Genomic DNA, 27,274 nt, shown 5'->3' on the forward strand with positions numbered 1-27,274 from the left:
GGTAACATTACACGGTCTCAATCTATATATACTCTGAAGGTGCAAAGCTTTGTGATTTCCAGCTCTCTGGGTATAATGCAAAGTCAAACGCCAGATCAAAAAATAAATTTGAGAGCCAGCATGATCAAATCAAGGGACAATGATTCCCTTTGAACTACCCATCCGATCAGGATCTTACATCAACATTAGTACTATCAGCACCTCGCCTAAACCAGCTGAGCTCATCTTCTAAACTAAAAATAAGATGCCCTATCTAAAATAGTGACAGACAATATCAGGAAGCCAGGTTTCATTAAAGGGTTTCTTCAATTTCTCAATGAAAAGAAAAACTGATAAGATATGTATGTAAGTATATACTTACACAGGCTTCCCAGGTGACGCTAGTGGTAAAGAACCCTCCTGACAGTGCAGGAGACTTAAGAGACATGGGTTCGATCCCTGAGCTGGGAAGAGCCCCTGGAGGAGGGCATGGCAACCCATTCCAGTATCCTTGCCTAGAGAATCCCATGGTCAGAGGAGCCTGGCGGGCTATGGTCCATAGGGTCACACAGAGTCAGACACTAATGAAGAGACTTGGCACACACACATATACCTACACACACACACACACAGGCACACACACACAGACACATCCCTCCCACTGGATATACAAATGCCTCATTTCTATCCTTTCAGGTCAGTGTTCTTTATTTTCTTATAAATTGCCAATTTATATAATGATCTAGTGATATGCGCTTGACTGGCATGAAACATCACTCATTAAAAACATAATAGCAATGGCTCAAATGAATTGTGAGCAACATTGCTGATATAAACCATCAGCTGCTATGATTTTCAGGCCAAATCACTCTGAAACAGCTAGACTTTTTTTCCCTCTGTGTTTATGATATATGCATTCAAATTGCTTCTTGGGCAAGACCCAAGCAACTGACCTAAAGCTAAAATTTTAATTTGGAATGTATTATTTAAAAGTCTCTTATAGAAGAATAGGAATAATAGTTTAACTTTTAAGTATTAAGTTAGATGGCATCTTATAGGATTTAAACAAAATACTGCTGAGGGGTTATTGCTAAACAGATAAGGGCTGGCAACAATATCCCGATTAATTTCAAAGCAAGTATCAAATTTTTAAAAGTTCAACCATGCTACAAGACACATAAATAAAAACACTTCTGGTCCCCTGTGACCCTCACCTAGGGTCTGTGAAATAGCTGTCATGGAGAGCTTCTGGTTGGGCAGAGCCCCCAGGATGCTAACATGACTTATTGAGCTCTGAAGCATCTGGATGGGTCAGCATGGAAAAGCTGAGGGAGCATTTGTGTCCCAGTACGCTGTGCACTCACACTGACACACAAACAGGAAGTGCACCCGCAAACATGCACCTAGAAAACTGATCAAGACCACTAGAATACAGGCAGCTTCTTTTAAATACCCAACAAAATTCTAAAGGCTCCCTTCCAACCTTTGGGTTCCATTGTGAAGTGATAAGTACCAGTACTTATTGTAATACTGAAGTCTTGCACCAATACTTCATTTTCTAGAGCCTGAAGACAAACACTGAGTTGATTTTGGCTGCTTAAGCAAGAGAATGAGAAATTATGATTAATGGCTCAGTTGCCAGATAGCCACCGACCATGTATTCTCCACACTGGCCAAATCCTTTCTGTCCTTCTTTTAACGCCTTCTGCTTAGCCCAGTGAGTGGCACATAATAGATGTTGAATAAATGTTTGAAAGCTTTTTATTTATTTTGGATACAGCACTGTGCTCAGCATGATGTGAATATAAAGACACTGATGACAACTCCAGGCTTTTAAGGACTTACATGTAACATCTCAGTTACAGGACTTTACCTTCAGAAAACACTTGGAATATATTTATCTACTGCTTTTTTTTTTTACGAGAGACGATGCTTTTAAGTGTCAGGTAATCATTTAGAGTCTTAGACTATTCCTTCTCTTTCTTCTGTGTTGACAAAGTATTATTCAAGCTGGAAAAAACTGGTATAACATCAATGAGCAAATGCTTAGTTTCAATAAGTCGTGTTGGTCATGCCTTCCAGCTTTCCAACGTGCGCTCATATTCTGGTCCAAGAGTTAATTTGGGGGCTGGCACAGATTTCTATGTTTAAAAGCTAGCTCACTGGTGTCCCTTTAATGTCTCTACTGGAAGCACATCCTAAATAATTACCCCGCTGGTCTTGGGCATCTCTCAAGGCATGTCCAGAGTCTCACTTTCCATCACATTGCTTTGAGAACTCTTCTTCATTTCCACTTTCCTTTAAATTAGCAAGTAAGACTGGGAATCCTCCAGACTCAGTTCAGACTGTATTCTCTAATTAGATGACTGGAAAACTTTAATTAATAAGATGACCCCAGCATAAAAATCGGGTCATCCTATTAAGCACTTATAACTTACAAATTTGAACAAGCACTGATTTTTGCAAGTCAGCCAACTTTGTTAGTTCTCAACAATACTTTAATTAGGCTAGACAGAAAGTAGCCTGCGCTAATGTGTGTCCTGGCTAAATTCCAGTGGGGGATTACTGCAATCTGGCCTACCTAAACTTTTGTGGGTTTCATCTGAATACAGTATGCTTCTCCATTCTCTGCTTCTATTTCACTCTGCCCTGGTGCTTTATGTGGGCTCCACTGTTCACCCTGAACACTATGGCTATGCTGTTAACAAGACCTGCTAAAAACCTACCACACCCAGGACAGTGATGCACCAAGAGGTGCACAGTGAATTCTAAGAAACTCACTTCCCTCCTCTCACATACAGCCAGAACACCCAAGCTGATCCCTATGAAAGCATCATTTTTATCCCCGCTCCTCCTCGCCTTGCTCTGATCCCACACCCAGTACACCTGCTGCCCACCACACCTACATTTTCAGAGGATCCAAGTATACTTTTAGGAGGACTGCACCATCACTGGCAATAAGAAAAACTTCATATGCACCTGGTTCTAAGTTTACTAAGCAAATTTTTTGCCTCTTATTTCTGCTAATTTGCCTGAACTGTGTTAAAGAAAAATGCATGAGGTGCTATATTAATCCATAAAATCAGGAGCTAGGGAGAGGGAGAGGGTGGGATGATTTGGGAGAATGGCATTGAAACATCTATACTATCATGTAAGAATTGAATCGCCAGTCTATGTCCGATGCAGGATACAGCATGCTTGGGGCTGGTGCACGGGGATGACCCAGAGGGATGTTGTGGGGAGGGAGGTGGGAGGGGGGGTTCATGTTTGGGATCGCATGTACACCCGTGGTGGATTCATGTCAATGTATGGCAAAACCAATACAGTATTATAAAGTAAAATAAAGTAAAAATAAAAAGCTAAAAAAAAAAAAAGAAAAGAAAAGCACCTTCTGACCTGGCTCTCCCCAGAAAAAAGGCAATTTTCAAACACAAAATTTAATCATAAAATCATCAAGTTAAAGGGACCTTCATGAAGTCTATCACTTACTCCCCTCTCTCCAGGTATACAAGTTACAGTCCACCAAAAGACTGAGTTGACAGAAGAAATTAAGTTGGAACAAGAGACATTATATAGTTTAAGACAGGATAATTTAAAAGATGAATCTCTGCTGTTTTACTATCCTTCTTCAGCAAAAATTGGGCCTTCTGGTGAATCCGACTATCAAATATTAAAATGCCTGTTGAATATTCTCAGGTTTGGGGTATCACCTAAGGAATATAAACAGCTTAAGTATTTTTAATTGCAAGTTCCTGACAGGCAGTAGTTGTCACTTGTGTGTGTTTGTGTGTGTATGTGTGTGCGTGTGCATTTCTATAAAAGGAAGAAAAAGTTACCCAAGTCTTTACTCTTAAAAAACGTTTACCTTTTAAATTGTAATTGTATTATTAACTCTTATCCAAATCTTTTATAAAATTAAAAATTCGTACTTTGACCCAAAACTTTTCACATCTCCCTCTTCATGTAAATGATTACATACTACCTCATAATGAATCCATATTCTTTATTTGAAGTCTTAAGAAGTTTTGCAAAGACAAACATAGTATGTGTACATTTTAGCAAATTAGGGAAAGGACAAATTAAGTGTCAAAGTCCTCAATAGTCATTTCTGGTACCAAAGGAAAGATGACATTCACTGAGTCTTACATAACAGCCACCTGGCTCAAACTAAACTGAGCAAAACAGCCAAGAATGCAAAAGCTTGGTTGAGCAGATAATTGACCATAAAAAAGTAGCCTCCAAATAAATTTAGATTCAACATTGTCTCTCCAGTTGATATGCCCACAACTGCTTACTCAGCACTCCCCTTCCCTAATGTACATCTCAACCTACCTCCCAATCTCCTTTGTCTCCCCGCCTGCTTTTTTCCATAACTCCATAGCTGCTATCCCACCAGCCCACTCTTCCTAATTTACTACCTGCTTGGAAACACACAAAAAAATCACTTCGTTTTCAAAATCTCTAGATGGCTAGGTTGCTTCCCTAAAGATTCTGTTTCCATAGATCAAGAGGATGGCTATGACGCAGGTCTACGGTGCTCCTCAGAGTATGATCCCCACACAGGCTCACAGCAGCCAGCCTCCAGGTCCCTCTTCCCTTCACCATCACCCGCACTGTCCTCTGGACAACTCAGAACCTATTATGAACGAAACCTGCTTTTACCTCTAAGTGCTCCTTCTAGCACCTCGCTTTTTAGCTTAGTGGATCTCAAGGAGGGAGCTATTTTGCCATTTGACAATGTCTACAGGTTTTCCTGGTTGTCACAACTAGGAATATGTTACTGGCATTTAGTGTGTAGAGGCCAGGCATGCTGCGAGACACTCTAGAATGCAGAGGACAGCCCCCGCTACAAAGAACCATCCAATCCAAAATGGTAATGTTTTTGCTGAAGCTGAGAAAGTGCTTTGCCTGAAGCCTACTTGGTCTCTTCCTTAGTTACTCCCCTCATGTACTCACTGAATAAATATTCCCATTCCCTCCCAATTCATCATCCTTATCCTACCTACATCCAGACTCTCCCTAACCATCCTTCTTTTCTAGTTCCAATCACTTGTTAAACCAAACTCCCCCCAAATTATTACAAATTATTATTTGTATAATTATTTCAAATATCTACCATCCTCAGAACACCTTTCTTGCCTCCTGGTTATGTTCCGTTTCAGTCTCATATTTCTGCTCATCTTTATTAAGGTCAGAATACAGAATGATGTCTCTTCTAACAGAAGGACCTCATTGGCTCTCATCCTTTGAGAAAACAAACCTTCCATCCAACTCAGTGGCCAATCAAGGGCCTCTGCATCACCTAGGCAGTGCTCCTCTTCAAGAAGGATATCGGCCATCTCTCCTACCAACCACATTCCTCCCACCTTTTCTATTATCTTCCTTCTGCTAGACCCACCTGCTTGGTCTCCAGTGTCCGCAATGAGAATCCAGTAACCTAACTAACCCTTCCAATCTGACATTGATTTTTTTTCCACCCAGTCCTATAGTTGGTCAGACATTCTATTCTCATGGACAGCTAAGAGCTCTCACAGACCCTCGGTTTTATTTCATCTTAGAACAAGGAAACTTTCATTTTCTGCGCTTCCATTCCAATTCTTAGAAAGTTGGGTCATGACGGAGACATACCTGGTTCCCCCACAGACGCACATCCCTCAGTTTCACCAAGACCTCGGATCAATTTAGTAATCGGTTTAATTTATTGCTGCTTTGCCCTCATATTCCCCACAGAGCTTGCCCCAAACCCTTACTCTTATATCATGCTGTTTCTTATTCCACTACGGGGAACTGGACCATTCAGCTTGATAATTAACATCTAGAGAGACACAAATCCTATCCTTTAAGGTTTAAACTCCTTCCCAAGTACTCAAGTCATCCACAAACTGCAGCCCTGCCCCTTCCATTCCCTGCTTTGCCCCCACTTCCCCTCAACTTGCCAGCATGTTAGACTCCTCATTGCCCCAAGTGCTGACCCTTTCATTCTCACCTTTTTGCTACTATCATTCTTCCTCCTGGGATTCTGTTTCCTCTAGTCTATAGTCATGAAAATTTTACTATCATACACCAGCCCTTCATACCTTCTGAAATCAGCCTATGAGAAGAAAACGTATACCTTTCCCCAAATCTTCTCAGGACTTTATGCTTACTTCTCTTATAGCAGTTATCATTCTGTATTATTTTGTAGGGATCTACACTACTGTTACTTTCAGAAATCATATCATTTAATATCTTTAACAGAGGTCCAACTTCGTTTCTAAAACCCAAATCAACTCTCAGCTTCCATCTTATATTACAAACACATATATATGCACTTACACGCATGTGTATATATCTTAACAATATATAGTTGTATATATCATACATATATATATATCTTCAAGTGTTCCTGAATTCAAAGTATCTGAATTAATATTACTTATAAGCAATCAAGTATACTTCTGAAGAGGAACTAAAGCACCTTTTGATGGGGATCAAAGAGGAGAGTGAAAAACCTGGCTTAAAACTCAACATTCTAAAAACTAAGATCATGGCATCCAGTCCCATCACTTCATGGCAAAAAAAAGGGGAAAAAGTGGAGACAGTGACAGACTTTATTTTCTTAGTCTCCAAAATCACTGCAGATGGTGACTGAAGCCATGAGGTTAAAAGACTCTTGCTCCTTGGAAGGAAAGGTATGACAGATCTAACAAGCCAAAGACATCACTTTGCCAACAAAGGTCCATCTAGTCAAAGTTATGGTTTTTCCAGTAGTCATTATGGATGTGAGAGTTGGGCCATAAAGAAAGCTGAGCACCAAAGAACTGATGCTTTCAAACTGTGGTGCTGGGAAAGACTCATGAAGATCAAACCAATCAATCCTAATATTCAGGAAATCAACCCTGACTATTCATTGGAAGGACTGATGCTGAAGCTGAAGCTCCAACACTTTGGCCACTTGATGCAAAGAGAGGATTCATTGGAAAAGACTCTGATGCTGAGAAAGATTGAGGGCAGGAGGAGAAAGGGGCAACATAGGATGAGATGTTTGAATGGCATCATTGACTCAATGGACCTGAGTCTGAGCAAACTCCAAGAGATGGTGAAGGACAGGGAAGCGTGGTTTGCTGCAGTCCATGGGGTCACAGAGTTGGACACAATTTAGCAATTCAACAACAATGAATACTTCAATTAAAAAAGAAAGAAGAAAGGAACAAAAGAAAGAAAGAGATCATTACTACGTAAAAGCTCTTAATGAAATGGTAGATATCCCTTGACCAAAAAAAGAAAATAAAGAAACAAAAATTTATCAGGCCTTTGTCATCTATGCTTTATCAATTCAGTTAAGAAATCTGTGAATCTCTTTTAGCTGCCTGGGTATTTTTCTAGTGAGAGAGTTCATAGTTTTAACAGATTCTCAAAAGAGTTCATGATACACAAAAAGTTAAAAACTACTATTCCACAGATGTGAAATATAAAAACAGAATTAACTGTATTTTTTCTACAGAAATTGTATTTTTTTCTAATCTTCAGAATATCTAAGTAATATTGTCTCAAATTACATTAAGTAAAACTAGGCAATATGAACTTAAACTATATGAACTCATTTTCAAAAAATGAACCACAATGGCCCAGTTTACATCAACATGTACTTTTACCACCAATGAACTGATTTATCATCGGCTTAAATGTGATCTTTACAGCATATAATGAACTGAGAACATTAAAACATTTTAACTATTACCATATTCAGTAAGTTGGATATGTTAGTGAACTACTAAACAATAAGGATCAGATTGCAACTTAAAGTAATCTAGATATTAAAACCACTAGATATTAATCAGTTTACGACAGAAGCACAACTTGACATTCCTATCAGTTAGATCATGTCCAATCGTGAAAAGGGTAGAGAAACAATTTATTGAGCACATGTCCTTATGCTCTTCATGTGTGGCCATTTCACAAATCCTACTTGATAAAGCTGATTTGATAATCCCTTCATGTCCTTCCATTATTCACTCATTCACTCACTATTTTTAATGATCATAACTGGAATACAGTGTTGCAGGTTAAGAATCAGCCGTAGGTCTTCTCCATCATGCAACAACCCAGGGCAGGGCTCTATGTACATCTGGCTCTCTGCACATGACTGGTAATGGTCCATCTAAGGGTTGCATTCAAACACATCAGAAAGACTTTCAGAGAGACATATTTTGTAAAAGGAGGTATTTAGTGTTGCCGAATTATTTTTCAACCCCTAAAGCTCACATTCCATCTAGGCAAAGATTACCGTGTCTATGACTTTGCTAACATTTCTCATCCATCTATTGCCCTTAAAGTTCAATATGTAATATTTTTTTATTCACACAAGAAAAGATTAAATTAAAAGATGGGCCTAACAGCAACAGACAACAATAGAACTATTTTGTATGTAAACTCTGCATCAAACTGCCATACGAATCTCCAAAAGAGTTCACTAGGATTTATTTCTCTCAATTTATGAGAAAAGTTAAGATTTTAGGTCACAGTCATTCTTAACAAAACTGTACAGTCAAAGTATGTGCAGTAACAGAGAGATCATTATCTCATTCTCGAGAAGACAAAGTGAAAACCAACAGGTTTCCCCTAAGGATTAAAATAAGAGAGGCATATAATTAAAGGTCACCAAACACTGCTGTTAACAAGATCAACATTTACTAAACATAAACTGAACTTATGCCACTTCCCTGATTTTAAGGGCAGCTTTTTTTGAACAAAAGCAAATCTATCCTGAGACAGCCCCTAAAATGGTAATCTAGGGAAACACTGTCCCATAGATCTTAAGAGCCTATGGAATTTCCCAGGAAGAGAAAACCAGAAATATGTTCTGGAGAAAATTCATTAATGAATTCACAGTCAACTTCACAGACTTTATCAGACTGTCCTTTAAAATATATATCATCAAGAGTAGTATCGCATGCTTTTGAACTCCGAGACTTTCAAGAGCCAGACACTCTCCCCTTCCCCTGCCCCCAGCACCTCCGCACCCCATAGAAGAAAGTGGAAAACCTTCAAGACCAGGCCAAAAGAGAAGCAAAACTTGGGTTCATAAATGCTATTGAACAACCATATTTTGATTGTCACCTTTCGATTGAATAAAATGGAACCACACTTTGTGATCATGATCACACTAAGATCATGGCATCTGGTCCCACCACTTCATGGCAAATAGATGGGGAAACAGTGGGGACAGCGGCAGACTTTATCTTTTTTGGCTCCAAAGTCACTGCAGATTGGGACTGCAGCCATGAAATTAAAAGACGCCTACTCCTTGGAAGAAAAGTTATGACCAACCTAGACAACATATTGAAAAGCAGAGACATTACTCTCTCAACAAAGGTCTATCTAGTCAAAGCTATGATTTTTCCAGTGATCATGTATGGATGTGAGAGTTGGACTACAAAGAAAGCCGAGCACCAAAGAATTGATGCTTTTGAACCGCGGTGTTGGAGAAGACTCTTAAGAGTCCCTTGGACTGCAAGGAGATCAAACCAGGCCATTCTAAAGGAAATCAGTCCTGAATGTTCATTGGAAGGACTGATGCTGAAGCTCAAACTCTGATACTTTGGCCACCTGATGTGAAGAACTGACTCATTTGAAAAGACCCTGTTGCTGGGAAAGATTGAAGGCAGTAGAAGGGGACGGCAGAGGATGACATGGTTGGATGGCATCACTAACTCAATGGACATGAGTCTGAGTAAACTCCAGGAATTGGTAATGGACAGGGAGGTCTGGTGTGCTGCAGTCCATGGGGTCACAAAGAGTCGGACATGAGTAAGTGAACTGAACCGACACTTTGTGAAAGATGGACAAAATGAAACACCATTACTTCCTGTTGGTAAGGGTAAAGAATATATAATACTATAATACTATAGCTCCTATATTTTAGAATATCCTAAGTTATGAACGTGCTATCATCAAATCTGTGAGCAAGCTTCATTAAAAAAAGAAAGAAGGAAAAAAAAAGACTCAGGCATATACTCTGAAAAACCATAATTCAAAAAGACACATGTACCCCAATGTTCATTTCAGCACTATTCACAATAGCCAGGACGCGGAAACAACCTGTAAGTCCATCGACAGATGACTGGATAAAGAAGATGTAGTATATAAATACAATGGACTATTACTTGGCCATAAAAAAGAATGAATTTCAGCCAGTTCTAGTGAGGAAGATGAACCTAGAGCCTGTTTACAGACAGAAGTGAATCACAAAGAGAAAAACAAATATTGTATATTAATGCATATACATGGAATCTAGAAAAATGGGACTGATGAGCCTATTTGTAGGGCAGGAATAGCGACACAGACATAAAGAACTCATGGGCACAGAGAGTGAAGGAGAAGGTGGGATGAACTGAGAGAGTAGCACTGAAACATATACATCACCAAATGCAAAACAGGGAGCCAGTAGAAATTTGCTGTATGAGACAGGGAGCTCAAACGGGGGCTCTGTGACAACCTAGAGGGGCGCAAGGTGGCAGCGAGGTTCAAGAGGGAGGGACATAATATACCCATGGCTGATTCACACTGTTGTAGGGCAGAAACCAACACAGCCTTGTAAAGCAATTATCCTCCCATTAAAAATAAATTTTTAAAAAATACCCAAAAGTTAGGGTTCTTTATATACCAGCTGTGTATTAACAAATCTACAATAGCGTCTAAATCCTTCAAATATGCAGCTCCCTCACCACTCCCAGAAACCAGAGTTAAACACATGTATAGACCCTAATATTGGAGAAGGAAATGGCAACCCACTCCAGTGTTCTTGCCTGGAGAATCCCAGGGACAGCGGAGCCTGGTGGACTGCCGTCTATGGGGTCGCACAGAGTGGGACATGACTGAAGCGACTTAGCAGCAGCAGCAGCAGCATAGACCCTAATCTCATCTCTGTACCTCAGACTAATCAAGTGCAGCAAATACGTAGCTGAAGGATACACCATCTCTGATCCCCATTTTACAGATTAAGGGAATTAGGTCTGAATCACCGTGTCCCTGGGGATGAGTTATAACTTCCAGGAGCAAGCTGTCTCCCACCACTGCAAGCTCTGTGACAAGCAGGTACTCAAACCCAGGCAGAAGAAAGACTCCTTGACTAGAGGCCGGGCCGGAGAAGGCAGCGCACCATCAGGCTTGAATGTTCTCTGTCCCCTGGGGCCTGTAGAACGCCTCCCCACTTTTGTTTCTCAGTGGCATCAGAGATTGTCCTTTAAAAAAAAAATACTCTGAAGACCAGTTTTGTATCTCTCCTACAGCTAGAAGAGGGTCATATGAATTCCCTACCATGGGACATGTCAGATACAACCCTGACCGGCCATCATTTGACACACAGCTGTCAGTTACAGGATCTGAAATGCCTCCTTGTTCTGTTGCGCAATTAGCACTTTACAGAGGTACACAAAGACTTCTGTTAGCAGGAGAGATTTGATTCCTCCATTCCAAACCAAGACCCATTTGTTTTCAAAGAATACAGCATTGTTGGGGTTTTTAAATGCATGACTGTTTTCGAGTGTATGCACTGATCAGAAAACAAAAGTCAGTATGAGGACTCTTCACCACCCGCCCTGCAAACATTTAGGGCATGATGCTGGAAGAGGGAGTGTGGTTTTAGCTGTAGGATATGGTTTTAGCTGTAGGATACTGCTCCTCAGCCATGGCTTCTAAAAGAAAGTGCTTGTGCAGCGACGCTCTCCCAGGCGTTCTCAAGCTCCAAACATCCTTGAAACTGGCAACCTGGCATCCTCCTGGCAGCAACAGCAATTGGATCTGACTGAATTTCAAAGTTAAGGGCTGTGATTTTAGTTACCAAAACATAGCTTCAAGCAGAACAAATAAAACATATTAAAAAAAAAAAGGCAAGCAGCTGAAAGCAAAAGTCCCTTCTATTTATTCATATTTTAACTATGGAATAATAATACTTGCTACTCTTAAACATCTTTATGTATTATTCTTTGGGAGATACCTTCTTCCAAAGTTAAGAGTTTCCATACTGAATTTTTAGCCATCAAGGATTGTTTAGATAATACTTTAATATTATTAACTTTTAGATTGCATCATGAGCCTAGAGCAATATTCACTGATACATGCTCCTGAGAATACTAGTTCCATGCAAGATTAATAGAGGATATGAGAAAAAGGGTTCCTTGGTTTGTTGCAAACACTTTGTGTTCAAAAACTTGAAGGGAATTAAGCTCAGATTTCTTTAGTTCTAGACTTCTAGGAGCTGCAGAAACACTAACACGAATCATGAGCCTTAGGATGTAGGAGAGAGGATGATGACTCTAGAGACCCACAATGTATTTAATCTCACAGCTCATGTTCAGGGAGTATTTGATTTTGCAGAACTAGCACCCACAGAATGCAGTTTTCAAAATGCTGCCAGGCCAAGCAGAATGCAGACTGGCTTCTGAAGTCTAATTCTTCATGAACACTTAGAGTAGGTATATCACACACACAAGTATATTGTTTATCTATTTCAAGTCATTTTCCTCTACGATTGTAATCCTTATTCATATACTCCCTCCCAAACATGATGAGCAGGTAGAAAAAAAATGTTTCTATGAAAAAAACACAAAAAACTAATTTTTGCAATGAGGGCCACTGGTCAAATGATACATAGGCACCCCTACAACTATTCCCAGTCTCACTGATGAACAGCTCTTAAAGTTTAAACTAGGAAGAACGACAGACATTTTCTAGGCATCAGACGTAACACAACAATGAAGCCTCACAAGTGTGAAGCTCTTTCATGCAAACTTTCAGCACATTTTCTCACATGCTCTTAAGCATTCTGTAGGGTAAATGGGTCAGGAATCATTTGCCCCACTTTTCAAAGGAGGAAACAGCACCAGGAATATAAATGGCTTGAGCAAAGTCACACTTACTTACTTGTCCGGTACAGACGCCCTAGACAGTGTATAGAAAACATGTGCCTTCTCACTGAGTCCAGTGCTTTTCCAGCATATTCCGTCCTCTCTCTCTCTCTCGCAGGCCTGTGCTTAGCACAGTGAGAAGCTATTCCAGAAATTCAGACCATGGGGCGAGGTTGGCAAAGAGAAGCAGTTGAATGGACCAATTCCACTCCAGCATTACTAGGCATAGAAGGTACAGACCAGAGGCACTGGGTCTCTTTCAGATTTTTCTCTCTTCATTGCAAAGACACAAATGCTGTGAAAAGAACTTCCTTTCCCCTTATTTAAACTTCTGAAGAGGACTAAGCTAGAAGTCAGAAACAATCACACTTGATCCTGAAGCAAAGTTTTCTTTCCTGTCTGTAACAGGAAAAAGGAAGAAATGAGTTAATTATCTAAGTTGGGTTGAAGAATTTTCAAAACAAGCTCAGGCACTCCTGCAACACCATTAAGTAAAGACCTAACTTCTAAGCCAGTAATTCTCAGTCTGACCTGTAGTGTCACCTGGGAGTCTTCAGAAATGCAAATTTAAGAATCAGAAACACTGGGGTGGGCCTACTGACATGAGTGGGAAAAGCCCTGAAGGTGAATTTGAGGTACACTTACGTTCCAGAATTTTCCATGATATTCAATGCAATACATATTTTAAATAACCTATTACTTGAAGTTATTATTTCCAATAAAAATAATTTTAATGAATATCCCCACCAATAATGGTCTAGAAGGACTTCGGATTTGAGACACATTAAAATATATATAAACAATAGGCAAATAATATCACCTTGCATTAACCATTCATCTGGCACTGGTTTCAAAAAGAACAGGAATTTGAGAAAAATGAATACATTTCTTCTTCCCATGGAACTGTTTTAGACATATTTATTTGGCCACACTCGGTCTTAGTTGTGGCATGTAGGTCTAGCTCCTGACCAGGGATTGAACCTGGGCCCCTTGCATAGGGAGCTCGGAGTCTTAGCCACTGGACCACCAGGGAGCTCCCCCCTGGAACTGTTTTTAAACATACCTATCAAAGTGTCCACCTCCACAGTGGCCAGAAATGCAGAGCAGCTATAACATTTCTTTAATCTACCTTTGAACAATGACAGAAATACAGCCTTACTATGAGAAGTTATTTCTCTAGGGTAGAACTACAAGTGTGTTTGCAGTGTTAGGACACATTCAAAATCTCAGAGGGACGGTCAGGTATACTGACTCTGCAGGGACACCCTCTCCGATTCTCTAGTCCACACACTGGCAGTTGCAAGTCGTGAAACCCCAAGTCCACCTGGTCCAGCCAGGTGTGGACAAGGGCCTGGCATCAAGCCTCCTCTCCCAGCCTGCTGAGTCTCACGCCAATTACAGTGTTGACAGAGAATCAGTAGGTGGATAATACGGCCTTTGTTAGTAAAACAAATGTAAAGCTACTGATATGGTTTCATGCACCCTGGTGTACATAGATGCGTATGTGTAATGTATACAGTGAGTCAACCTCCATCAGACTTAAAGTCATGTTAGACTTGACTTTGAATCCAAGCTCTACCACTAAGGGGGTGACTTAAGTCGCCTGAACTTTCAGAACCTGTTTGCTTCTCTTTACAGAGGGAATATTAATATCTATTACCTACCTCACAGAATTAATGGAAAGGAATCAATGAAAAAAAGCACACTTTTTTTTTTTAGCATTAGAAGTTCAGATTAGCATTTAGCCAGAAAGAGCTTTCAATAAAAGTAACCATTTTTATTATTTTTATAGTGTTTTACAAAGATGGATTTTGAAAGCATAACAAATTATAAAAAGAATGTTTTTTTCAAAGGGCACATAAAAGTTAGTTTACTTGTAAACTGTTCAAAAAAGAGGTTTTTTTTTGTATTAAGTTTTTTATTTTTTTAATTTTAAAATCTTTAATTCTTACATGTGTTCCCAAACATGAACCCCCCTCCCACCTCCCTCCCCATAACATCTCTGTGGGTCATCCCCATGCACCAGCCCCAAGCATGCTGTATCCTGTGTCAGACATAGACTAGCGATTCAATTCTTACATGATAGTATACATGATAGAATGCCATTCTCCCATATCATCCCACCCTCTCCCTCTCCCTCTGAGTCCAAAAGTCCGTTATACACAGCTGCGTCTTTTTTCCTGTCTTGCATACAGGGTCGTCACTGCCATCTTTCTAAATTCCATATATATGTGTTAGTATACTGTATTGGTGTTTTTCTTTCTGGCTTACTTCACTCTGTATAATCGGCTCCAGTTTCATCCATCTCATCAGAACTGATTCAAATGAATTCTTTTTAACGGCTGAGTAATACTCCAGTTTTTATGGGGTTCAGAGTTTGCATGCAGGATCCAAAGTCATTTAAAAGGCAAAAACTATTAGCATTTGAGACTTCCCTGGTGGTCCAGTGGTTAAGACTCTGTGCTTCCACTGCAGGGGGCACAGGTTCAAACCCTGATTGGGGAACTAAGATCCCAAATGCTTCCTGGTGTGGCCTATATATGTGTGTGTATATATATATTAGCATTAGATGCGGAGAAAGCAATGGCACCCCACTCCAGTACTCCTGCCTGGAGAATCCCATGGATGGAGGAGCCTGGTAGGCTACAGTTCATGGAGTCATGAAGAGTCGGACACGACTGAGCGACTTCACTTTCACTTTTCACTTTCATGCATTGGAGAAGGAAATGGCAACCTACTCCAGTGTTCTTGCCTGGAGAATCCCAGGGACGGGGGAGCCTGGTGGGCTGCCATCTATGGGGTCCCACAGAGTCGACATGACTGATGCGACTTAGCAGCAGCAGCAGCATTAGATGTCACTCCATTCCTATTCCAGGTTGGAAAAAAAGACAGTCTATAGCTTGTGTTAGATCAAATGTTATGACCAGTTCTATCAGACAAAAGTACCCATTTTAAACTAACCAAAAAAAAAAAAAAAAGAAAAACGGAAAACACTGATTTCAGGAAGATGAAGAAAATATGCCATTTAAATTGTGAAAACTTTCAAATCTAAACACACCTGAGATATTAAAATAAGAGAAAACGAGTTTATAAATTTTATGTCCCACACTAATCTGGAGAAATATAAGGATATACTTTTATCTTATGCTTTCATAATTTTTAAATGTCTTTCAATTTCCTAGTGTTGGTACAAGCAAATGTTTTCATACACTTCTATTTCTACCCCATAGAAATGATGTAGGCATAAATACAAAGCTTCTAGTATTGTTACGTGGAAAAAAATATAGATGCATCATATCTTGATGGCCTATCTATTTTAGTATATTTAAAATAAACAATAATCAAGTTCTAAGGGGAAAAGGGGAACCAAAATTGAAAGAGCTTACTATATAGGTGAAATAACAGAACTGAAGTAATTCTGTGTGTGCTTGGGCTCTGATATTTGTGTGCTACAAGGCACAGAAATAGGGAAGCAATTATTAGCAATAGTAATTTCAAATCTATTTTTGGAAAAATTACACTGAGTTACTTGAAATTCTACTAAATAACTGACATAAATCCTTGAAATTTTAGTGAAATCCACAGGTAATGGACAGCTGGCTCTCATTTTACACAAGGCACTGGAGGGTCAGAGGCAAGATCCACGGAGGGGCGGGGTCCTGGGACCAATTCCCTGCAAATACCAAGGGACAACTTACAGAAAAGTATTTAATGATACCACAATTTTAATATTTGCTATTTTTAGTATAAACACAGAAGTGTTAAAACGTGTTTATGTCTCAGATTTTATTCCTGTCAAGTACACACATGCACAGAAAAGAAACAGACCAAGAAATACAGACCTCCTATTTTAAGAAGTCCCTGGCTGCCATTCTGAAATTCTTGACTGGGCAAGTAGAGGATCTGACCCCAAACCAAAGCAGCATCAGAGGAAAAAGCTGGTGGAATGCCCATCTGCATATCTGGGCCATTGCCCACATACGGGCCCCCAGCCAGATGACTCTGGCATCCTGTGCACAGGATGCTTCCCATGCAAGCCTTTATTTGAGAAAGAAGGCAAAACAGCTCTGCAGAGATTGGTTCTATGAAACTTCAGGTGTATGAGAAAAGAAGCTGCCCTTGGTCCGCGAACCAAGAAACAGAGCTGGGCACTGGGAGAAGTTTCCACATCTTTTTTTTTTTTTTTCTGGTCAATGTTAGAGCAGAGTAATGCTCAATAACAATGGAAGAGTGAATTAAAGACAAAGACACACAGGATGATGTCAGGGTGTAAAAACAGAAAACATTTAAAAGGAAGAAATTTATTGTTATTTTACAACCTAGCAAACTCTCAGCGTATTCTTCCATCATAAGTTTCTGAAATGTTATGTGGAAATTGTTAGTCTTCTCCATGAATCAGATCAGTTAATGACCTCAAGATTTTATTACCAATGGCATTTAACTCTAAAATTTTAAATTCCTAGAGAGAAAGTTGTGACAGATAACGTTCTACACTTTCAGAGAACTTTCAAAACTTGTCATATGTACCTAGGAAAATCATAAGATTCTACCTGCACTTTTCAAGTCACTTCATGTCAATGCTTTATTTTGTTTTAAGTAACTAAAGAACTTGTAACTATAAACACTGCATAAAATCACGATTGACGCCACTGAAGTACTCCGTAATTATGACAAAATTGTTTATATTTAGTCCATCTAAGCACTCAAGGCCTTCTCCATAAATGTGTACCTCCGAAAAGCTTAGCAACTATGCAGTAGAAAGCAACTGATCATTCTTAATTGTTTCAAACCTGCTTCTCCACGCAGCTGCACACACGTGTGCTAATCTAATTGTTAGCTGCACCTGCTCCAAGTTAGCAATACTTCATAGAGCAAATGGCAAGAATGGCATTTTCAAGTGTTAATCTGTTCAGTGTAAATTTGTACTTTCTTGCAAAAGTTTATGACACATAGGCTTTGTATCATATAGGAGTCTGAGGTACAAAAATGTGGGAGGTTTAGAATTTCCTTACTTGAAAGCAAAGCTGTCTTTTCAAACTAAAATAAATTATGCTCCTCCAGATTAGAGCTGATTTTTCACTGAGAAATATCTGAGATATCTGTGTGTTTTTTCAACATTCACATGAAGTACTTTTTGAGTCAACCAAACACTGAAGAAAAATAGCAGAAACTCTTTCACAAACTTCTGAAAGCTGTAAAGAAGTTAAAATGTTCTTGTCCTGTACCACCATAACCATCCTAAAAAAGCATTGATTCTTTTTGTAACTATCTAACATCTTCAGTTTCTGAGCACTGAGGACAGAAATGATAAAAAGAAAATTCCCTTCTTCAGATTATGAGCTTAGACTCTGGATTCTGCAAAGGCAGCAAATCTGTTTCCAGAGTTCACATCCCCTTTTCATAAGAATCACCCTAAAATCTGAAGCTGGAGTAATCACAGCTCAAAGATTTTAATGAATGATATATACAGATACGTTTTCCGTAAAATGGAAGTTTTGTGCTAAATTTCTACAGCATGAGCTTCTAATTTCTTGTCTTATGAACTGATTTCCTGATTTTTCAAAGAAGGTATGTTTATCCAAACTTGTCTGCCGAATATAAAATTAAATGCACATTTAGCATAATTAAAAACAAAGATACAGAATCCTGACAGGTAAATTTCTCTATACCCTTTGTCTCTGTCCTTCACTTGTTAAAGGATCAGAACACTGTATATATACTCTGATAACATACTGATAAACGAGGTTCTCATCTCCCACTAAGTTTAGTTGCAAGTTTATGTAGACATACATATTCCTCAAAGTCTAGTTGAAATACACTCTACTTACAGAATGGGAGTCAAATGTTTCTAGAAAGTTAATAGTCACTTAACTAAGAAACTTAATCAAGTTTCTATCTTAATTTTTGGCTTCAATTTATTTTAATAAATCTAAAATTTTCTGCACAGCTACAAAAAAGCCCAAATGTTACTACAACAGACACTAAACACTTCAGAAGTAAACAAAACTTGGTGAACTGTTGTGTCAAACAATGTTACATTCTGGAAATCTGGCTACATATAAAACAAACTTTACTCATAATAGCTCAAAGATACATAAAGTTTTCAAAAATCTATCAAGAACAAAGGAAACCCACCTACTGCGTGTGCCCACATGCCCCTGGCCCCCAGGTGCATGTTCTCTCAGTATTTTGCAACTATTTGCAAAAGAATTATTTTATTTAAAATTAAATACTATATTTCTAAGAGGCAGCAATTAACAAGAATCTCTGGAGTCCTTTAAGAGTGATCATTTCACCCTATCAAACAAACCAGATTTCTTCTTAGTCCTTCGTTTTTTTCTTCTGCATTTGCACTAACATGGCTGCTAATTTTATTAGTCTGGTGGTACATAAAGTCTGGATGGGAAAAATCACAAGATTCTTATAGAGCTTAAATACCTCTTAGGACTCAAACGTATAGCTGCTTAAACACTTTTATATCACAGCTACTTCTATATTGTTAGAAAACTTGGCTTTGATTCAGAATTTCTGTTTCATAAGGGATGTAGCACCTTTTCAATACACCACTGCATATATACATGCACACAAATAATCGCACGCGCGCGCGCACACACACACACCCCTTTAGCCATATTATGCTACTTTGTATATTTAGCTTCCCATTTGTATATTTGTGTTTTTCTGAAACTGTTTAAGTTCTGGAAGAGTTTGTATTCATCACACAAAGTGCCATATAGATCGAATGCCTACATTTACCATAATAAAGCCTAAATGATAGCTAAAACACATTTTTAGAATTCAAAATTGAAAAGAGCATAAAAACGCTCTTACCCACCCACTCATTCTCACAGCTTCATATGCTTTTACACAGTGAATCAGCAAATGTATTCTTTTCTGAATCATATATGAACTTAAGAATGTTTTGAAAATGTTTATACAGTTTGGCATACCTGGCCTTACTGGTAGTTTACCAAAGTAAGCTCTCTAGTTGTTCTGATCAGCTTTATCATTAACAGTAAAACCTTTAATGCATAATTTAATTGAACATATGGTACAAAAAAACAAACTGTTTTACAAGTAACTAAGAAAATGTAACATTCTTAAAATTATAGTTCCATCTTCTTCTTACAACGCAGTGCATAAGTAATTCACAGACCAAAATATACATCATCAAGATAACTTTCCTGGGGAATAAAAACATCCTTAAGATAATATACAACTAAAAGCACTCCTTCAGCTAAATATTAAAGAAAACAACCACCACCACTCATGAGCTTCATGACAACTGATAAACAATGAAGAACACATCAGTTTCAATAGCAAATCCTTACTCTTTTGATTATTGAGTGGGCTCTCAGAAATCTCCAGTCTTGTAGCCCTTTTAGCCTTTATGAAACAATTGTTGGAAATGTGAATGGCTATTCAGATTAACTTATACTTTCCAAGGAAAGCTGTTGGTAACAGGAGTAAGAAAGTACCTCCTACCTCAAATTAACTGGTAAAAGTGGTTTATTTTTCACCTCTAAACTATCCTCACCTCCTCCTCCTATTGCCTTTAAGGAATTCAAATTCAGAGACATGACGTTTTCCTTTATTGGCTCCTTGCCTCTTTGCAACTGTACAACATTCCTCAAGAAGTATATATAATTCATCCCACTGGATCAGACAACAGTATCTATTTCAGAAGCAATTACGTCCATAATGTAAGATACAACATTTTTTCTTAGAATTGTTTGTGTCAATAATAAGTGTGATTTCAGGGCTACTGGTTCAGTCTATAGCAATGCCGTTGCTCATCCAAGTATTTCTCTTCAATCTACATACTTTTAAAACTCGGTGTGTCCTGTAGATCAGACTGCTGTAAGGATACCATCTGCACTACAAAATGGTTTGTTAGAGCCTTATACTTTTTACACAATATATTTCTTGAAAAATAATACACGTCGATGAAGAAACAAAGATACTGCAAAAATTAGTATACAGAAAAAAAGTAAAACAAAAATCTATTTCTGTTTTAACACCTGTATAGTAAATTGCATGTGACTATCATGTTGTTACATTAATAGGAACGCAAAGCATAAAAGAACAAGAGCTACCTCTTTGCTTTGCTTAAAGAAATTAAAGACAAGTTTAACCCGAACCTGCCAAACTGTCTTCCGAAGAAAAGGCATAGGTGGGGGCGGAAAGCCTCACCTCTCCCGTACCCCGCAGCACATTTCCCTGAAAGCATTTTAAACATAGGCAATATATCTGTCACCTTTTCTTTTTTCTTTTATTCTGATCAACGGCAGACCTTTTACTGCACTCCCCTGCCCACTATCTCAGTGGTTACGTTACAGAATAAGAGGACCCAAGTGTCACTTACCAGTTGCATGCCACAGATAAAGATAAGCGTGCACCTGCCACTGCAATAACCCATGGTTTCCGAGACCCCTGCCACAGCCAGACTGTCCCACGTCGGCCACCGTCGAGCCCCCACTTTATCCAATCAGAGCGCGGGGAAGGACGGGCAAACCTGCCGAGGGCTCGGGGGCTCCGGGCTGCTGCTGCCAGCGTCCTGGGAAGTGACAGGCATTAGGACCTGCTGGCGCGGCGGCGGCGGTGGCGGCGGCAGCTCCAGCCGCGCCCGCCACACATACCTTCACTCGCTCGGTGCACACGCCGCGCCGCGGGCAGCGCCGCCCGCGGAGACGCGCCCGGGGCCCGCAGGGGCAACAGCGGCAGCCTCGCAGCGCCGCCGCGCCCTCGGGCATCTGGCCGCGAAGTTTCGCCCCCGCCGCTCCCCGCGCCGGCTCGCCCCGCGCCCCCCCAGCGCGGCCGCCGCCCGACGCGCGCTCGCCCCGCACTCTCCACGCGCCGGCTCCGGGGGCGGCAGGAGCGCGTGCGGGGCGCTGCCCGCCTCCCTGCGCCGCCCGCGGCTCCTCCGCGCCCCGCGCTGCGGGGCCCGGCGGGCGGGGGGCGGAGCGCGGGCCGGGCGGGGGCGTCCGGGCTTCGCGGTCCCGGGCGGCGGCGGCTGCAGCGCGCCGTGATGCGGGGTCCGCGCCGCGTCCTGCAGCGGCGCTGCCCCTCCCTTCGCCCAGATGTGTTAATCCTCCTACAACAAATCCTTCAACCTGCGCCCCGCCGCCCCCTCGCAGAACGTCGACTTCTTGCAGTCCGGCCGGGGCTACCGCCGAGGGGACCGTTGGCGGCCGCGGCGATGGGGACGCTGGGGTCCGCGGGGCGGAGAGTCCGAGCGGCGTGTCCGGAGCTTGCTGGGCTGGTTGTCGGTCCTGCTCCCGCAACCGAGCCCGGAGCACTGCGCGCGAGTCAGCCGCTTGTGTGCGTGTATGTGTGTTTGGGGAAAAGCGGACGAAGAGGAAGGTTAGGGACGGAGAACGGGTGATGAAATAGTGCACCCTGGCATCCCGGCCGGCCGGAGAGCCCGCGTGGCAGAAGGCTCGGAGGAGAAGGGACGCCGCGGTTGCGGACGCGCTACTAGCCGCGCCCGGCACCCGGCTCCCGGCTCCCAAGGATCTGCAGGGGTCGGAGCGTGGAGAGTTACGGAGCAGACCCTGCGCCGGAAAAGGCACCGGGTTGCTTCTGGAGTGGTGGGAAAACTGGGAACTGGGGTGGGGTGGGGGTGGGGGGCGCTGAGGAACGCAGTGAGTGCTGCTTCAGATGTTTGTTTTCACTCGAGAAATGAGAGGATCTGAGAGTTTCCGCACTCAAGTATTTTAGCCTCAGGGGCCGTCCCGGCGGGATGTGGATTCTCGGAGTGGATGCACCAGTCCCGGGTCTGGAACGCCGGCCCAGAGCTGTGCCCCTGCTGTGGTAACCTGCGGAGAAACCCGCTTCGGAGCCCGCTGCTGCCACCTGCGGGTGGAAAGCTGAAGAACAGCGAAGCCAGCTGGTCCAGGTGGCGTCCCCAGGGGCTTGAGTGTCCGGATCCAAGGGTAGTTGGGGGTGTGTGTGTGTGTGTGTGTGTGTGTGTGTGTGTGTGTGTGTGTGTGTGTGTGTGTGTGTGTGTGTTTTAATAGCCCTGAGACACTTGTTAAAGCATTTCTACCTTTCCCAGGAAATGATGGTGTGATGTAGAGATCCGCTGAGGTACTGAGTCGTTGGGATGAAGGAAAGAAAATGGTTTAAGAAACTTAAATAGCAAGTGTCTTCCCACATCCCCTGAGGGGATTAAGACTGTTGAAAGCATATAAAGCAAAGAGCTTTCCCTAGAAAATGAAATTTGGCCCTACTGAGAAAATAGTATTGTGTAGGATAATTTTATGCTGGGAACTACAAATAAGGATCCCAAATGATTGTTTCCTTTGAATAAATATGACATCAGAATGACGAAATAAAAAGAAATTGAATAGGGCATAGGGACCCTAGTCTCAGAAGCCTGGAACTGATTTGTCAGTTGTAGACAGCCAAAAAGATATTTGATTTGTTATATTTATAGAATATGAATATTTTGTTACTGTACTGAAACGCCTACTTTTAATTACCCTACTTATGAATAAACTTTTCTCTGCAATGTGTCTTTCAACGTTTAATCAAATTATCAGAGCCCATGTGTGCCCTTTTCCGTGGAAGGGCCTAGCAAGCAACAACACTTGGTGAAACTGAAGCCAGAGGTATTTGGTGGAAAATGTTTCTTTCAGCTGTTACTCTGTCTTTGTACACAGCTTGGATGACCAGTAGTGTCTGGGAATGTAGGTATTTTGTAGGTAGATATTGCCAAACAAAAAGAAAACTGTAAATTAATATTCTCTAATGCTTGAAAAGCAGAGACATTACTTTGCCAACAAAGATCTGTCTAGTCAAGGCTGTAATTTTTCCAGTGGTCATGTATGGATGTGAGAGTTGGACTGTGAAGAAAGCTGAGCACTGAAGAATTGATGCTTTTGAGCTGTGGTGTTGGAGAAGACTCTTGAGAATCCTTGGACTGCAAGGAGATACAACCAGTCCATTCTGAAGGAGATCAGTCCTGGGATTTCTTTGGAAGGAATGATGCTGAAGCTGAAACTCCAATACTTTGGCCACCTCATGCGAAGAGTTGACTCATTGGAAAAAACTCTGATGCTGGGAGGGATTGGGGGCAGGAGGAGAAGCGGACGAGAGAGGATGAGATGGCTGGATGGCATCACTGACTCGATGGACATGAGTTTGAGTAAACTCCGGGAGTTGGTGATGGACAGGGAGGCCTGGCGGGCTGTGGTCCATGGGGTCGCAAAGGGTCGGACACAACTAAGCAACTGAACTGAACTGGATGCCTACTTTTAATTACCCTACTTATAAATAAACTTTTTTATGCTTGAAGAATGCTTGAAGAAGCTGCTGCTATACTATGAAAAGCATTATGTTACCTTTTAAAATTTATAATTGCAACAGTGTATTTCTGTGGAGTCATCTTCAGTGGTTTCCCTGCCACCAGCCACAGCCCAAGTGGCCTTTAGGATGCACAGGTAAGCAGATAGCATTATGCTGCCTGTAGCTGAGTGTCAGCACCCCGCCCATAGTCCTTGTATTCTTGCCATTTAGAACATGGCCATCTTCTTTCTGTAGGCACCTGGGACTGCTGCAGGCTTTTTCTGCCCACAGAAGGTGTTTGGCTGGGAGTGAAGGTACAGCCTCAAGAGCAACCCTCACCCAGTAATGGATGAGAGTCAGGGGATAAATTTCCCAACCTTCTCAGCCCAGAGATGTGAAACCCTGAGACATGCTCTTGACTACATTATTAATTTCCTCACCAGCATGGAGCCCATGGTGCCCACAATTGGCCATGCAGGTAACCCACTCATCCATCCTCTGAATTAGCTTCCTTCCCTTCCCTGCCTCATCTCCCTGCTCGCCTACCAGTGCTTCCTGAGATCATCCAGAAATAAACCACTTCACCCAAATCCTGTGTCAGGGCTGCTCCTGGAGACCAGCAGAAGGCACTTTAAGGGTTTTTATCCCTGATCTGACGTCATCAGCACCGTTCTCAGAAGAGAGCCAGGGGCATGTTCAGGGTTGTGCCCACTGTTGCACTTACTGTGTGCAACCACTGCCTTACATGCTACCCCTAGTCATCTCGTTCATTCCTCACAGGAAGCTGGTGAGTTGTGCAATGCTATTTTAAAGGCACCCTTGTGTATAGGGTTTTGTACTATCAGTGGTTTCAGACATCTGGGGGTCTTGGCACATCTCCCACAGATAAAGAGGAACTACTATTTCTTGATCACAGATGCACATGTTCTCTGTGGCAGAATTAAGAGTATGGTGAAGGCATGTCTGTGAAACATCAAAATCTGCTTTTCTGTTCTCTCACATTGGTATTTTACTGTACTTACTTGTCAATCTTTTAGAATTCATACAGAAGTGATGGCGTAAAATATTTAGAAGGATGATGACACATATTTTGTTCTTTTTCTCCCCAGCTTTATTGAAATCATACTTTATTATCTCTAAACCTAATTCACGTCACATTTTTTAGATAGCATATAGGCTATGCCTGCTTCATGAAAATGTGCTCTAGTGGGGGAAACAGTTTCATTTCTTAAGGTGGCTGTGCCCTTCCTATTCCGTTTCCTGTTATCTCTGGAGCCTTAGTGGAGAAGACTAAAGAGGTAATTCCAACTCTCCCACAGATGTGCATGAAGGAGAGAGACATCTCAAACTGGAGTGGTGGTTGCACTTTCATTCAGAAATAAAGTCACATACTATTCAGCTCTATAATGTTCTCAGGGCTTTTGTTGACTAGTCCGGTGATACAACTATTGTTAATTATCTTATTTCTGTGGGGAGGATGCCCAGGTCAGCCACATCTCCAAGACTGACCTTGGTATCCCAGGCTAAAGCATTTTCAAGGTTATTTCACACCTGTTATCTCATTTATCTGCCTGATAGAATGTACTAGGTACACAGCCATGGAGTGAGCTGCCGTCTGCTCAACACTCAGTCACCTCAACAGGAGCAAAAGCTCAAGCCTGGCTTTAGTAATACCACTGAGCAATTTCACTCTGAGTTTTACTCGGTCTCCATTCATTATGGTTTGAAAACACAAAGGCAGCAATTAAACTTTACAGTTGTAAAACCAACAAATTAAATTGACTGTATATTTGTACAAACTTAGATTTTTTTTCTTATTTGGAAAATAAACAGCTATTAGGAAACAATATTTTCAAAATAAATTTAAAAAAAATAATCACTCATAATCCTTCCATCCACAGATAATTTTTTTGTCATTTTTGCACATTTTATTTTACAAAAATGGGATTATATAATATATATGTAATCTACTTTTTTCACTTAACAATAGATTAAGAACTTATGTCTAAATTATCAACTATTAAACTCATGGACTCTGCAGTCAGTTTGACTGTATAATCCAAGCTCTGGCACTTATCAACTGTGTAACCTTCAGCAAATTGCTTCACTCTCTGTATCTTAGTTTCTTTGTAAAAGGAGGCAGGGAGTTATAATGCATATATATCATAAGGTTGTTGACAGCATTAAATAAAGCACTATGTAAAGTTTTTAAAACAGTGCCTGGCCCATAGTTAATATTTTCCCATTGTTATTTATCATTATTCTGTATACAACATAGCTTTAATGGCTACATAACATCCCAATGTAAGCAAATATCCCAGTTATTAAATTCATCTCTTTTTCTTAGACATACAAGTTTTATGGTGAGCAGACTAATGCACCCTCAAATAAGTCCACACAGTAATTCCTAGAATCTGTGAATATGTTACCTTAAGTGGCAAGAGATTTTTGAATATGTGATTACATTAGGAATCTTGAGAAGGGAAGAACAGCCTGGACTGAGAACAGCTGGGAGGTGGGGAGAAAGAGAAGAAAATGGGGTCAGGGAGATGGAAGGTGAGAAGACATTCCACCCATCATTCCTGGATGTGTAGATGGAGAAAGTAGCTTATGATTCAAGGAAGGTAGGTGTGTCCTCTGGAAGCTAGAAAGGGTAAGAAACAGAATCTCTTGGCTTCCAGGAGGAAGACATTCATGCCTACAACTGGATTTTAACTGAGACCCATGTCGGATCTCTGTCCTAATACAAAACTGTAAGATAATTAATGTGCTATTTTTAAGCCACTATATTTGTCTTAATTTGTCATAGCAGTAGAAAATCAATATAATTTGCTTCCAGTGTTTCAATATTATACATTTTATAACATTTAAATTGTAGGCATGTCATCATTTGCATTTTGATTATCTCATTATTATATATTTCTAGAAGTGAACTAGTGAGACAAAGAATGAGTAAAATCATGATGCTTTTTGATAAACGGATCCCAATTTCCTCAGAGGATTTCTACAGACTTACACCTGTAGGGAGTGCACTTGCCAGTTCCCCTATGCCTTTATCGGTAATGGACATTATCGTTTTTAAAAAACTTTTTCACCTTCCATTTTAACTTGCATGTCTT

General features: G+C 40.9%; 1 non-coding gene across 1 annotated transcript; it reads left to right on the forward strand.

The window, feature by feature from the left end:
* Positions 1-15,298: 15,298 nt before the first annotated feature.
* On the forward strand, positions 15,299-15,371 carry TRNAG-UCC (transfer RNA glycine (anticodon UCC)). Its single transcript has one exon. It is a non-coding gene; the product is annotated as a tRNA-Gly (tRNA).
* Positions 15,372-27,274: the final 11,903 nt, after the last annotated feature.

Source organism: Budorcas taxicolor, chromosome 9 (assembly GCF_023091745.1).
Source record: "Budorcas taxicolor isolate Tak-1 chromosome 9, Takin1.1, whole genome shotgun sequence".
NCBI lineage: Eukaryota > Metazoa > Chordata > Mammalia > Artiodactyla > Bovidae > Budorcas > Budorcas taxicolor.